We start from the raw sequence: 13,020 nt of genomic DNA, 5'->3' as shown, positions 1-13,020 counted from the left end.
ATCATCATCATCAGCATCGTCAGCAGCAGCATGTCGACGTCTGCTATGAGAACCTGTGGCTGTCGCAGTAAATAAATCTCGTGGCTGAAGAAACCTTTGAAATCATCTGTTATTCATTTCCTTTTTTTCCCTCGTTTCTGACAGTTTAGCTTTCGAACTTTCTTTTTTCTTACCTTTTATTCCTATAGATGTGAGCAAGCAGGACCTCTTGCTCGCCGTCGAGGCGAAACATTGCGAAGATCATGACCTCACTGGATACCTACTCTCAAAATGCGCACTTCCCTCTTTCGTTGTCGTATTTTACAATGCCCCCATATCAACTTACATTGCCGCCAGAGATTCAGCATCTCGAGCTAAAGCCCCTTCATCTTTCAATATTAACGCCAAGTGCCTGCAGCGCCTTTACTAGGCCAATCCGTTAGAAAACATCGCACTATAGCCTTTCGCTGCTTTCCCATTTCCCATTGGGTGAGCAGCCAGAAACGAGCCTGGTTCTTTTGTTTGGTTCCGTTCCAATTTTATCACTCGCCGCGCTGACAAAGTGTTGTCCTAGCGGCCAGCAACGGCACCGCACTATGACGGGGGCGCGGTGCAGGACACGCGCGAATCAAGTGAAATCAATGCGTGCGCTTCGTTTGAGAACGGCGAGCGAGGCGCGCTGAAGTTATCATCGAATCGCGTAGCACGGCGCTGAGATCAAAGCCTGTCGATACTTTTATAAGATCCAGGGGTTTTATCTTGAGCAGCAGCATTCACCGCGTGGCGGCTCTGGAAAGTGAACGGTCGTGACTTTCTCACTATGAAAACTGGCTAAGCTGCGGTTGAATGCCATTGTTTCGCGAAAAGTCGATCTTTCCCTGTTTAATTATGTAACAGACAACGGAACTGCAAAGTAAGGGACGTTGTGTTAAACAGCTAGGTTGAATGTTAAACAGGTAAACTATTAAATCACATTCAAACACAGTGATGAAACACAATTATTCAAAACACAGAGATTAAACATATCGCGTGGACAACGTCTTAAAGGGACACTACAGAGAACATACATGGGTCAGAATCTTGGAGGTTAGCAGAAAGCTCGAGAACTTGAGGACCACAATATGATTGACGGAATTAAGAAAATGTTGCGCGTAACTTTAAGAGTGGCGTGGATTAAACAACAAACTAGGGTAGCCGACATGGTGGCTAACATGAAGGTATTGAAATGAAATTATGCTGCACATGTAATGCGCAACTGGTGATCTGTCAGAGTTATCCAGGTGGAGTCAAGGGTGGCCGATAACAGTGGTAGTGTGGTTAAATTAGGAAATTTGAGGGCATAAAAAAAGGGGTCCTCAGGCGCAAGTGTGGGGTCACTGGAGATCGCTGGGAAAAGCCTTCATCCTGCAGAGGGCATAAAACAACACCATGACGATGGTGATGATGAAAACGTATGATTAGCTGTATTTAGTAAATTACACTTCTACAATAACAAAAAGTAAGCGCTCTCCTTTACCGTAAGAAGACGCTGGATAAGGCAGAAATGCTGGTGCTTCGATGCGCTCCCTCTGCGTTTCTCAATGGATCGCCCTACTGGAAAGGCGCAGAAACGAGAGATGGCTTCGTTTTCGAAAACACCGGCTTCGAAAACACCGACTTCGTCTTCGCGCACTATCCCGCCATGACGTCACTGATTTTCAAAGTGCTTGCTCAGGCCCAGTTAATTGTGTATTGTTAAAAACGCGCTGCATTATGTTCTAAATGAGTCTGAACGTAGAGCGTTCCTGTTACTTTTGTGTTTAATAAAACGACGTTTCGTTAAGATAGTGACTGAAACGCCAATGCATTTAACCGCAAAGTTCGGGAATTAATATCTCGAAACTGGTGTCATCCTGAGAATTCGTTCCAAGTGGATGCGCCTTGCGAACGCCTTGGCTGGAATTTGTAAATTGCAATATGGGTCATAAGGCATTTAGATAAAACCTAATTAGCCATTTTCTGTTAATTAGCGAAATACAAATTTCATTTTTGTGGAACTAATGTCAGCCTCTTCGAGTAGACCAGCTCATGAACTAGAAGTCTGCTATCTCGCACAGGCAACCTTTGAAAATATTTTAAAGTGTTCGCTGAAACACCCTGTATGTGTTGTAATCTCTTTTAACCTAGCAATCAACCTTTCTCAGCTTTATCTCGGGAAGGTGCCCATACGTACGCCCTTGAGAATTCCGTTATCTCTTCCCTGCATTTTGTTTCTCCAATGGACCGAGATATTCACGAGTACACAAAGAGGTACATTATTTGAACAACATTGCTACGTTATCTGTGCAATGTCGTCACACCCTTGAAATGCACGTATTCTTCATTCGTGAAAGCAGCATGAATAATCGCACCGTTCGATACCTGATTAATCAGTAAGTTGTCGCTGCTCGCAGTGCTGATGTCATTGTCAATTTTCTCACATACCCATTATAGAAACATCGAAAAATGGTAATATGTTCATGACTGTATGACTGGTGTTCTGGTTACCTGGGTGGGCCTATCACTTAGCAGGTGTATTATAGACTGAGTAAAAAGCATAAGTGGGATGCGACCCCTGTATAATACCAAATGCATTCTCCATAGGAATTTGAAGCTCCGAATGGGCAATGATCAAGAGAACAACTATCAAAGATGAAAAAAAATGAATCGAACAGCAACGACGTGTTTTCAGCTCTGACGGAAGTCGCTTTGCTGAGTTGTGCTAAGAAAAAAAAAAGAACTGGCTGCTTCTCATGCAGGGTAAACTGCGTGGCGTATATAGTCATACACGAAGTAACGCAGACAATGAAAAAAAAGAAACCATCAAAAAACACGATCCTTAGATATGATGTCATCGGTTTTGTATTGCAGAACGAAGGTTAGAGCCACACGCAAAGAGAAAGAGGAAATCAAAAACTTGTCCCTCCCTCGAGTGGCAAACTCTGCCGGGGCTGACGCGGCTGTTTTGAATTCGGAAGAAGCGTTCGGAATACAATAAGCCACGGCCGCAGACATCGTAACTTTTGTGGCTGGAGGCAGCTCATCGTGTTTGCCCACTGCTTGTGAGATTTAAACGTTCTTTCAAATTTATTCCCGAGGAGCTTCGTATATGCAGTCGAGTGGCATCGTGCTCATAATGTATTCAGGGCCGGGATGCTATTCGTAATGCGCTGGTCGGGAGCTGCCTGTTTTTACGTGCTTTGATATTGGTAACATATATATATATATATATATATATATATATATATATTAAAGGAAGAAGTGGCATCTATTTGCTTGGGAGCACGGCCATGCTTTGTGTCACTTCCGGTTAAGGGCGCGCATATTTCTAGCTGGCAGAATCGATGCGATTTCGTCAGGCACGTGCAACTAGCTAGCAAGCGAATGCGGCGTCAGCTGTTTTCTGCGAACGGTTGGAATCTCTTAACAAGCCATAGTTTACGAGCCGTGCCTCTTCGCCCTCGAACAATAACGGGTAGTTTGCTAGGAAGTCTGTGGCTTTCTAGTCAGAAGAAGCTTTTTTTTTTTTTTCTTGAATAAGTACCCTGGAAACAAATATGGGCGAGAATGAAAACGCGGAAGTACGGTCGGCGAACAGCGACTTGCTGACGACGAATCGCCGAGAAATGTCCAACGTCCTTGACATATTCAAAGTTCACATTTACGCTGAGTGCACAAAGAGCTTACTTGTGAAAGTTAAAACAGAAACCAGCGCAACGCCTGCGGGCCTTTTCGCTTTAGAGGTGACAACGGTAAAAACAATTTCATCGCCCATGCACGCCGTATGCAGATGGTAAACCAGCGAAGCTGTAATGTGCCGCCCCGGTATGAACCACACGTGACTTCTTTCTTTCTTTCTAGTCCCTGGCTCATACGCGCATATTCAATGCGGGTAGCACCACACGTGATTTTATTATCACTAATCGTGACGTAACTGACAAGCATGTGATGTTATTGATGTCATGACCTATCCATCATGTTAGTCATACATTCATACCCTTCCATGCTAATTTTGGTATATACCAAGTGAACGAGACGCGAGTTTTCGATAAGTTTATTTCCGCCGGAGCGTTTCTGTGGTCGGACCACAAGTGTTTCAGCCTAGGCATATACAGCTTGGCTGTAATATCCGTTCAGTGGTGAGAAACTACGTAAATCCGCAACACAGAATTCATGATCTCCCTTCGTTCGTGTACAAACCCCCGCTGGCATCTTCTGCCTTTAAACGTTTCCGAGATCATTTTATAACTTTGCTTCCTATTTCTCGCTTCTAATAACAGCATTGTACTTCTTTCTGTCCACTTAATTTTTATTGTTCCTCTCCTTACAATGGCCTTTGTTTGTTCAGCTCGTGGCGACATAGGTCGGCGGGCTGAGTTCATTCATTTATACGAAGTCACTCATTAGATTTTGGAACACTATAAAGAATCCCATGTGGTCACTATTAACCTGAAGCCATCCAGTGTGATGTACCTTGCAACCCGTCTGTTGTTTTGGGGTCTATAACTCCATCAATCAAACAATCACACTCGTGTATGAGCCGAGGTTATAATCAGAATGTGAGTAAGCACCGGTGACTGTGAACGTTAGCAAAATTAGTAGGAACTAGTGATGCCCTATAGTGTGAATAAGCTCATGACTATGAAAAAGTGCTGATGACTGAGTTTGAGAGGTACCGGCCTATACGCCAAAGGAATACTTTAGATACTTATACCTGAGCTCAGTACGTCACCTTCATGCATACTTTCTCGTCACTGTTTTTTTTTTTTTTTCACTTGCTTGCATACGTGTCTCCGTATACCCATGTGCAACCTGTGAATCATTATATGTCAAACTGCTTTCAATCATGTTCAAGATTATCTCAGAACTGATGAGGCAAAATAATTATCCTTGGTGTAAAATTTGATGAATGTGGAACTGCAGCGAAATGGAGTTTAAGCATATTCTTGTAGTCAGCCCCCTTTCGTAAGAATTGACGCTGCTTTGATCTAGAGCGTCACGTCGTGCAACAGGCCGCGAAAAACACCCGCGATGTGCCTTTAAAATACCGCGACTTGAAAAAAAGACTTAAAACGTGCAGGATGCAGCACTGGCATGACAGCGTATCACACCTTCAACTCCGTGTTTACCAGAAAAAAAACTGTTTTTACCCCACGAAACACGACAAGGTGGTTGTATTCTCCACGTACACGTAGATGTCACCTTCCACATTTAACCTTGGTATTCTGACAAATAGCAAATGGTTTTTCACGTTTGTACCATGCCACGCAGTAATAAAGACCGGTGTGAAAAGGGGTTGCCTTCCTGCTCTGTTTTCGGGTGCCCAGAGCGTGTGTATTTGCGTGTCCGCGCGTACAAGTGTGCGTTAATATTCACAAAGGAGGGAGGGAAAACAAGAGATGAAAGGCCGAGTGGTTAACCAGATTAAGTGTCCGGTTGTCTTCTCTGCACAGGGGGTTGGGGTAAGGGCAGAAAAGATAAGAAAACAAGTGAAGATTAAACGCAATAACACTGTCCTTTCAAGTGGAAAGCCGGTTGCTGTTTCTCCGAATTCGCATCGAAGTCTGCGTCGCGTTATGGATCGATTCGCTCAACGGAAGCGGCTCAGTTGCGGAAGTCTCTCGCAACAGGAAGAGACGCGAGATCAATCCTTTCAGGGAAATCGTATAGGAGTTCCACGTGGCACCCGCTTTGCGCTGACTAAGGCCCGCATTCCCTGCTTCAATTGCTTCCTGTAGCGAGGCTTCAAGACTAGGATGAGAGGTGAAAATTCTCTCTCGACGCGAATCCTATTTTGTGCTGTGGAAGCTGCTGCGTTTGCCGTGCCGTGTCATCAAATAGGAGGAAGGCGCTGGGAGATCAGGTGTATGCGTTGCTTTTATATTTGCGTGTGACGCACACTTGGCGCATTGCTACCAATTTTTGTCTTCAGCTTCTCGAGGTGACAGAAAGATAACTTTCACACTGAAGAATAGGCTGCCGAATTCACTTTTCTAAATTATTGCACATGACTCTGCTTGCAGACTCGCCAAATTTCTAACTGGGAAGCAGTATTATTATCGAAAGAATTTGTTCGAATATTGCCCAGCAGTGACGTCACGTCGAATGATCTTGTCCGGTCATCGAGGTGGGATTGAAGAGAAGTGAAATTTACTATCATGGCTTTAGAAGTAGGGTTGGCAACTATCGACGAAGTCACCAGGTCGCGAACAAAACACTTTATTTTTATCTAGAAATCGCATTGTAATGACGATGATGATACTTCCTCGGAACTTTGGCTTTATGTGCTGTCATTGTGCTTGTAAGTCTACGTCGTCCTTTTTTAAGCCATATCTCTAAAACATCTTCGGTGGCAAGTCAACGGTCAGAATGGTAAAAGGAAATATAACCCCTGATCTTCAAACCGATATCATATCTCACAACTATAATTAAACTAGAAAATAACTTTCATGAATCCGGATAGCTCACTATAATAAGCTCTTCGGCTAGTATATGCAGTTTCATAGAATAAACAGTTGTCTCCGAGGACGTCACAAGTCCTTTAGCATGAATAATCGCTCAGCACTTCGCTATATATTCCCTACCACTACATCTTTTAAAACATCAATAGATTACCAGCTGTGTGCGTTACAACTTATGCGACATCCCGAACTTGCTCTAAAGGGTTGTTCATAACCAAGCGTACCTTCCATCAACATAGAACTGAGCAAGGCTTGGCAGACAAACGCGGAATGCAATATAAGTGCCTGCCCTGCTCAATCGTTAACGCTGCTGTTTCATGAACAACGGTGAACGTTAACGCTATTTTACGGAATGGTGGCACAAAATTGTGGCACATGGTCTAGCCAAACTTCTTGTTGTGTGCTGCTGTGAGAAAAAGGGAAACCAAAATGTGACGTGTAGCCATGCGTAACTAGCAGTGTGTACCTATTTATCTTTTCTTTAATAGAGCATCATATATTTCTCTCTAGGAAATTCGACACTGCAAAATCTTGTTATCGTTGGAAGGTACCAGGGGTTCTAGCAGATAGAAAACCTTACATTACTTTCGTTTTATTGATGGACGCTCCAAGCGGATTTCTGCCGTCGGCGTCGTCGTCGCCGTCGCCGTGAGGTTCCGTATAAAGTCCAACGATAATAAAATCGTCGCCGCGCGCCGTATGCGGTATGTGCGAGTGAAAGCGCAGGAGGGACGCGCGCTTTCACGGAGAGAGAACGCACGGCGGAGAGCAAACGCGATTTTTTCCGTCGCGCGAAAGGCCGTGGGGGGACGGGAGAAACGGAGGGGAGGCGACGTTTAGCTGCGCTACCAAATGCGTATTTATGTAAATACGTTGCGAGGCGAGAAGGTGGTAAAGACTGCCGACGCTGCTCGACGAGTGTCCCGTTCTGATCCCGTCGAAAACCTGCGAGTCGCCGCCACAGGCACCGGCAACAGTCACCAATGCCGCGCGCGTTCGATGCGAACGCGCGCAAAACGCCAACGGCGTCGACAACAGTTTTGAGCTTTGCTGGTGCGGCTACATGTCCAAATTTATACAGCTGATAAAACTAATATCCTTACTGCGTATAGCTCTCTACTTATTTTTATCGCAATTGATTCTTCGCCTTTCGGGTGAAACTGCGACATTTCTTTATCATCATCATAAGAACTTTATTGTTTCCGGGAAATTTCTGGGTGGGCGCCCACCTAGGACGAAACCGAAGATTTTCGTAGAACATAATTTACTTTAACAACAAAACAAAACCCAGTCTACCAGCTACTAGAAATGCAAAAACACTCCTTGTCAACTGGTTTAAAAGTGTCTTTGAAATCACCAACTGACATCAAAAAAATAAACGAGACAACCTGAAGATGTTCTATCAGTTTTTTTCTAATCAGCATGTGAAAGAGAAAGAGAGAAAGAGAAAGGAGGAAATAAATGCGACAGGAATGGCAGCAAACATAACGAAAGTTGTCTGTAAGCGCTCGTCCGTGTCTCTTCATCTTGTGTCGTCTGTTTGGGGCTTTAATACTTCAATAACGAATTGCTTTTGGGAACTTCCAGTCGGCTGGTTATAAATAATTTTGGTTAACTTTTCCTGGGTATTCGAACTACGACTAAACTTCGGCTCGTATTTCGCGCTGTTTCATTAAATATGCGATTGTGAAAGGTTGCTTTAGTGATATATATTCACCCTCTTGAAACACCGCAACTGGGTTGTCTTTTCAGAAAAGCAATACCGCGCTCCCGACTCTACTCCACAAGGCAGTTAAACATTGTTGTCTATGTTGTTGGTCATTACATCGCATCATTTGCATAAAAATAACACTTAATATAGTTTCCTTTTCTTCTCAGCGCGAGGAATCTCATCTTCGATAGAATAGGATGAGCGTGTCTTACTTCATTTTCTTTGCTTTTTTTTTGCAGAGGAGACGAAACTCAGGCGGCGCTCACATTTCTTAATTTCCAGAGGAGAAATGAGATTCAGCCAGATTTCATTTCGGTGGTTGCGAAAGGTGCCATGGCTCCTCTTAAGGTGAACAGCAAGACAGAGAAACGAGCACGGCTGCGCGATGCGCATAGTCTAATATGAATTACGTCACAAAGCCGTATTATTTTCGCCAATATTCAACTGATCCGGGGGCGTTGTCGCGTGAAATGAACTCTCGTACTGTGCGCGCTTCCAACCACCTCATACTCTGTTTCTAATCCTACAACTCGACGACGGCGCCCGGTTAGAATCTTTGTTATTTCTTTGGTCAGGTACATCTGAGCGTTATCCATTAAGCGAAGGCCTTGTAATCTCTCCATATGCACATTCGTCACGCTCCGCTACGCAGGTCTCTGACCATTCATATTTATAGAGGAGACGAGGAGGTGGGGGAGGGCGAGGCAGGGGTCGGGGCGTTCGACATACTATGCTCCGTCCTAAGAGCTGCGTGCGGCTCATGGGGTCTGTCGATCCATCTCGGAGGAATTTGAACGAGATCGCTAACGCAGCTGTACGAGGACTTACTATCAAGTGCACTACACGACCAGGACCCCAATAATATGCTCATCCCGCCCCGTATGTGCGCGAGCGCCTCGGAAAACGCGATAACTTCCGCACTGTACGTGCTCGTAGCCGCCAGTATTCTAAACCACCCTATCGAACCGATGCGTCCTCTCGGTCCCAGGACGACGAAGGCAGCCTCCGACGAGAGTGTCGTGTATGAGCCGTCGGTGTAGACGTGGACACCCTCGTCACGTGCAAGGTGTCGGGCTTGGTGCAGTGATAGCCGCCTGTCAGCGAATGAGTGACGGGAGAGAGAGAGGGATACATCTTACTGTTGCTCAGAGATGATAGATGATCAGGTTTTATAAGCGTCACTATTCAAGTATAACCCTCGACGCCTGCTTTTACAACGAAGCTGTCTATGACTAGGGTTCCATGGATTTTTCGTGTCCGTCAACAAATCTGCGTGTGCAAGAACTCAGCTCCCGAATTTGATGCAACATCGTTTCATTCTATACAAAAGCTTATTCGTCCCATCACTTGGATATGCAGTTTCAATAGATTAGTTATCAATAGGCACAATTTTCAAGATCAGTAGACTCTCAGGCAGCAAATAAGGGTTTTTCAAAGATTTGCCACTGCGTGACCCGCGTCGGCCATGAGTACGCTCGCACCGCCCATCTTCGTCATCGTTCAAAAGCGCTTGCTTGCTTAGAGAGAGAGAGAGAGAGAGAGGAAATGTAGGGAGGTTAAACAGAGGTGAGTTTTGGTTTTGCTACCCTGCATGGGGCTACGGGATTTAGGGGTGGGAAAGAGGGCAAATATAGAGAAAAAAAAACATACAGGCTACAGAAAAGGCGTCCTAATCACAGGCGTACACATAGGCCGGTCGACCTCAAGACACGCTGTAGCGCTTGCACGATCTTCTTATGTGACGGTAAGTCGCGTCAATGTTGCAAAATTCGTCCAACAGAGGCTGGTCGTCCAACTGGTTCAGCGATTGTCTCTGCACGCTTACTGTGGGCACTGGCAGAGAACATACCGAATTGTTTCCACGTCGCCGAAATTGCCACATGCTTCGGTGTAGGCCATTCCTATCCGGAACGCGTAGGCATACGTAAACGCGACGCCCAACCATAGCCTACACAAAAGGGTTACTCATCTTCGGGGAAGTCTTGTTGGAAGTAGACGACTTAATATTGGGTCCAGGGCGTATAAATGTTCGTGCATAAAATGTGGTTCCTTCCACTCTTATGTAGTGTAATGGCGTGCAAGTAGGCCGAGCATCCTTTCAGCATCTGTCCTAGACAGCGGGATCGATAGGCGGTTGTCTTCTGCATGAGCTGAACGAGCAGCTTGATCGGCACATTCATTGCCGATGATACCAAAGTGACTTGGTAGCCACTAAAAATTATTTCGTGTCCTTTTTCAGTCAGTTGGTGTATGGCCTCTGTGATTTCAAATACCAACCGTTCATGCGGACCGAGCCGTAAGGCTGACAGTAAAGAGTGCAGTGGTGTCTTCGAGTCGCAGAAAATCGACCATTTGTGTGTTGGTTCAGTTTAGTGCGACTCGAAGCGCTGCGAGTTCTGCTCCCGTAAACGTTGTCACGTGAGACGTTTTCGTCTTGATAGTGGTGGATTTTACTGGAATAACGACAGCTGCGGCAGGATGGAACCGTCTGTATGTATGTGGGTGTAGTTCCAATACATCTTATATAATATGAGTAAGTTAAGCTGTTTGAGAGCCCGTGATTAGATATCGGCTTTCTGCCGGCCGCCAGGTATTGTCAGGTTGATCTTTGGCGGAATGAGGCACCAAGGAGAAGTCGAAGGTCTCGCGACAGGTATGAAACAAGATGATATAGCCTCCCGATGTGTGGATACCGTTGGGAGAACAAGGCACGTGGTCTCTCCGCAGGCAGAGAGGCCAGGAGTGGTGATGTGACAAGAAGTCCGGGCAAAGTGCCTTACGTGCACTCTGAGTGCTTCAACTGCGATGTGGGTCCTGATGAGGTGGTCTCTGGGGGATTGCAATAGTTACCGCCCTTGACACACTTCGAGGAAGACCTAGACAAATCCGGAGCGCCTGGGCCTGAACACTTTCTATAGCGAGTAGGGCTTTTTTACTTGCGTTATTCCATGATGGCAAGCTGTACCGCAAAAAAAAAAAAAAAAAAAAAAAACTGAGGAAAAGTACCCGATGTAGTTGAAGCTTAGCGCTATGGGACATTCCCCCGGTCTTTCCAGCAAATAACTTTTGCTCATGTAAAATACATGGAGCTCCATGTTGTGTCTGTCATTTACGGCACCCAAAAATTTGTATGGTCGTGCAAACGGTATAATCTACCCATTAATTAATTTAACGTAGTGCGTCATGGGCTTACGCATAAATGCCACGAGTGCGCATTTATCAGGTGAAATCTCCAGTCCTTGATTGCGAAGGTAGAGTGTAGTCTGAGTCGCAGCTATTTGGAGCCTTGCGCGCACCTGTACGCCTGTCACTCTGGATTCCCAAACGCATACGTCGTCCGCGTACATTGATAGTTTAACTGTGCTCGGAAGGTGATCAAGGACACCAATCAGCACGAGGTTAAACAAAATAGGACTCAGTAGGCCGATCTTCCGTCGTGGCGGTCCCGTCACGCGTGTCTACGTTCCGCCGGGTGGCAGTCCCGTCGTGCTTGTATAGCTCTGGCTTTCTGAGGTGGTGGTAGTCTTCCAGGCGAATGTATGCCACCGATCAAGACCGCCGATGAAAATAAGAGAGTGTGCGTGTGTATTTCTTCGGAAGGACCAGTCACTGCTCAAAAGAAATAAAATTTTCTCATACCTTTGATCTAAATTCTGTGTCACCTCTATGCCGCATGATAAACTGCTTCGCTGGTAATCCACCTTCACAGCAGTGGAATGGAGCGTCATTTTTGCTCTTTCTTCACAACATTGGATCCAGGCAAGACTACATTACTGTAGGGAGAAAGTGGTGGTGGTTGGGGGGGGGGGGGGGGGGGGGCAGGGTGAAACCAACGCCTCCTCTAGAAAGATGCCTGCGGCGTTGCTCGCTCACCAATTGTAGCCGTCGCGCCTTGAGTTGCGGTCGGTAGTCAAGAGATAGCGCCAGCATCCACCCTATCTCCGCAAGGGGTTGGGGTGGTGCGGTGTCACCACTGGTGTCACGGCGGCAGCGGCGTCGGCGGTAATGCGGTGGTGTGCGCATGCGCGCATGTGTGTTGCAAGCGATCACCGCTTTCCTCCTTTCCACTTCTACCTCAAGTGGAAAGGAGGAAAAGGGGAAAGGTAAGGGCAGCAGGTTTTTGGCGCACGCGGCAGGCATCTTTCTAGAGGAGGCGTTGGTGAAACATATTTTCTGAAATACTTCTTCACTCCTGTCGAAGAACATCATTCACGTGGAGCAAAAAAAAAAAAAAAGAATGAGGTATGGGGGAAAATGGGGCGGGATGTGAGCCGTGCACCGATACTCGGAAGTCGGTCGCATCGCTAGATGGGATTTACGGTCGAAAAAAGTGACTTCTGATGTCTTCCGTTTCAGGGCAGTGTCAGTGTAGGTGGAAGCGTCTAGAGGTTCTTCTTCCCCACGACACATGTATTCGTTCAGCCTATCCTTTCTCTTGTATGCGTGCAGTATGTAACACTGCTGCATGCTGTAAAGTGCTATTGCAACAGGTTACATTGGTTCGAGATCGCCGTTTGCCCTAACTTGTTTTGCGGTGTTCCGGCTTTCGTCTAGTTTCTTCGGCTTGTGACCAATGAACCGACTCTGGAAGTCATCTAATAATAATTAAAAAAAAAGTTTTACGTTAAGGGGTCGAGGCTGTTTATGTGTAAATCACAAGGCTTTGATGTATACTCATGATAAACGCCGAGCCTTCCTACGTTATTAGACGAAACTTCTTTTGATCTCATAAATTAGACCCGTGGAAGTTAGACTGTGCAGCAGTCGTACCACCTTCATCTGCCAATCCTGTCCATTTCGTTCCCGCAAAGCACTTCCTTAAAATGAAGAAGCAGGCTATAGGCACGTCAC

This window comes from Dermacentor silvarum, chromosome 9 (assembly GCF_013339745.2).
Source record: "Dermacentor silvarum isolate Dsil-2018 chromosome 9, BIME_Dsil_1.4, whole genome shotgun sequence".
In the NCBI taxonomy this organism is placed as follows: Eukaryota; Metazoa; Arthropoda; class Arachnida; order Ixodida; family Ixodidae; genus Dermacentor; species Dermacentor silvarum.
Note: the sequence above shows the minus strand (reverse complement) of the source record.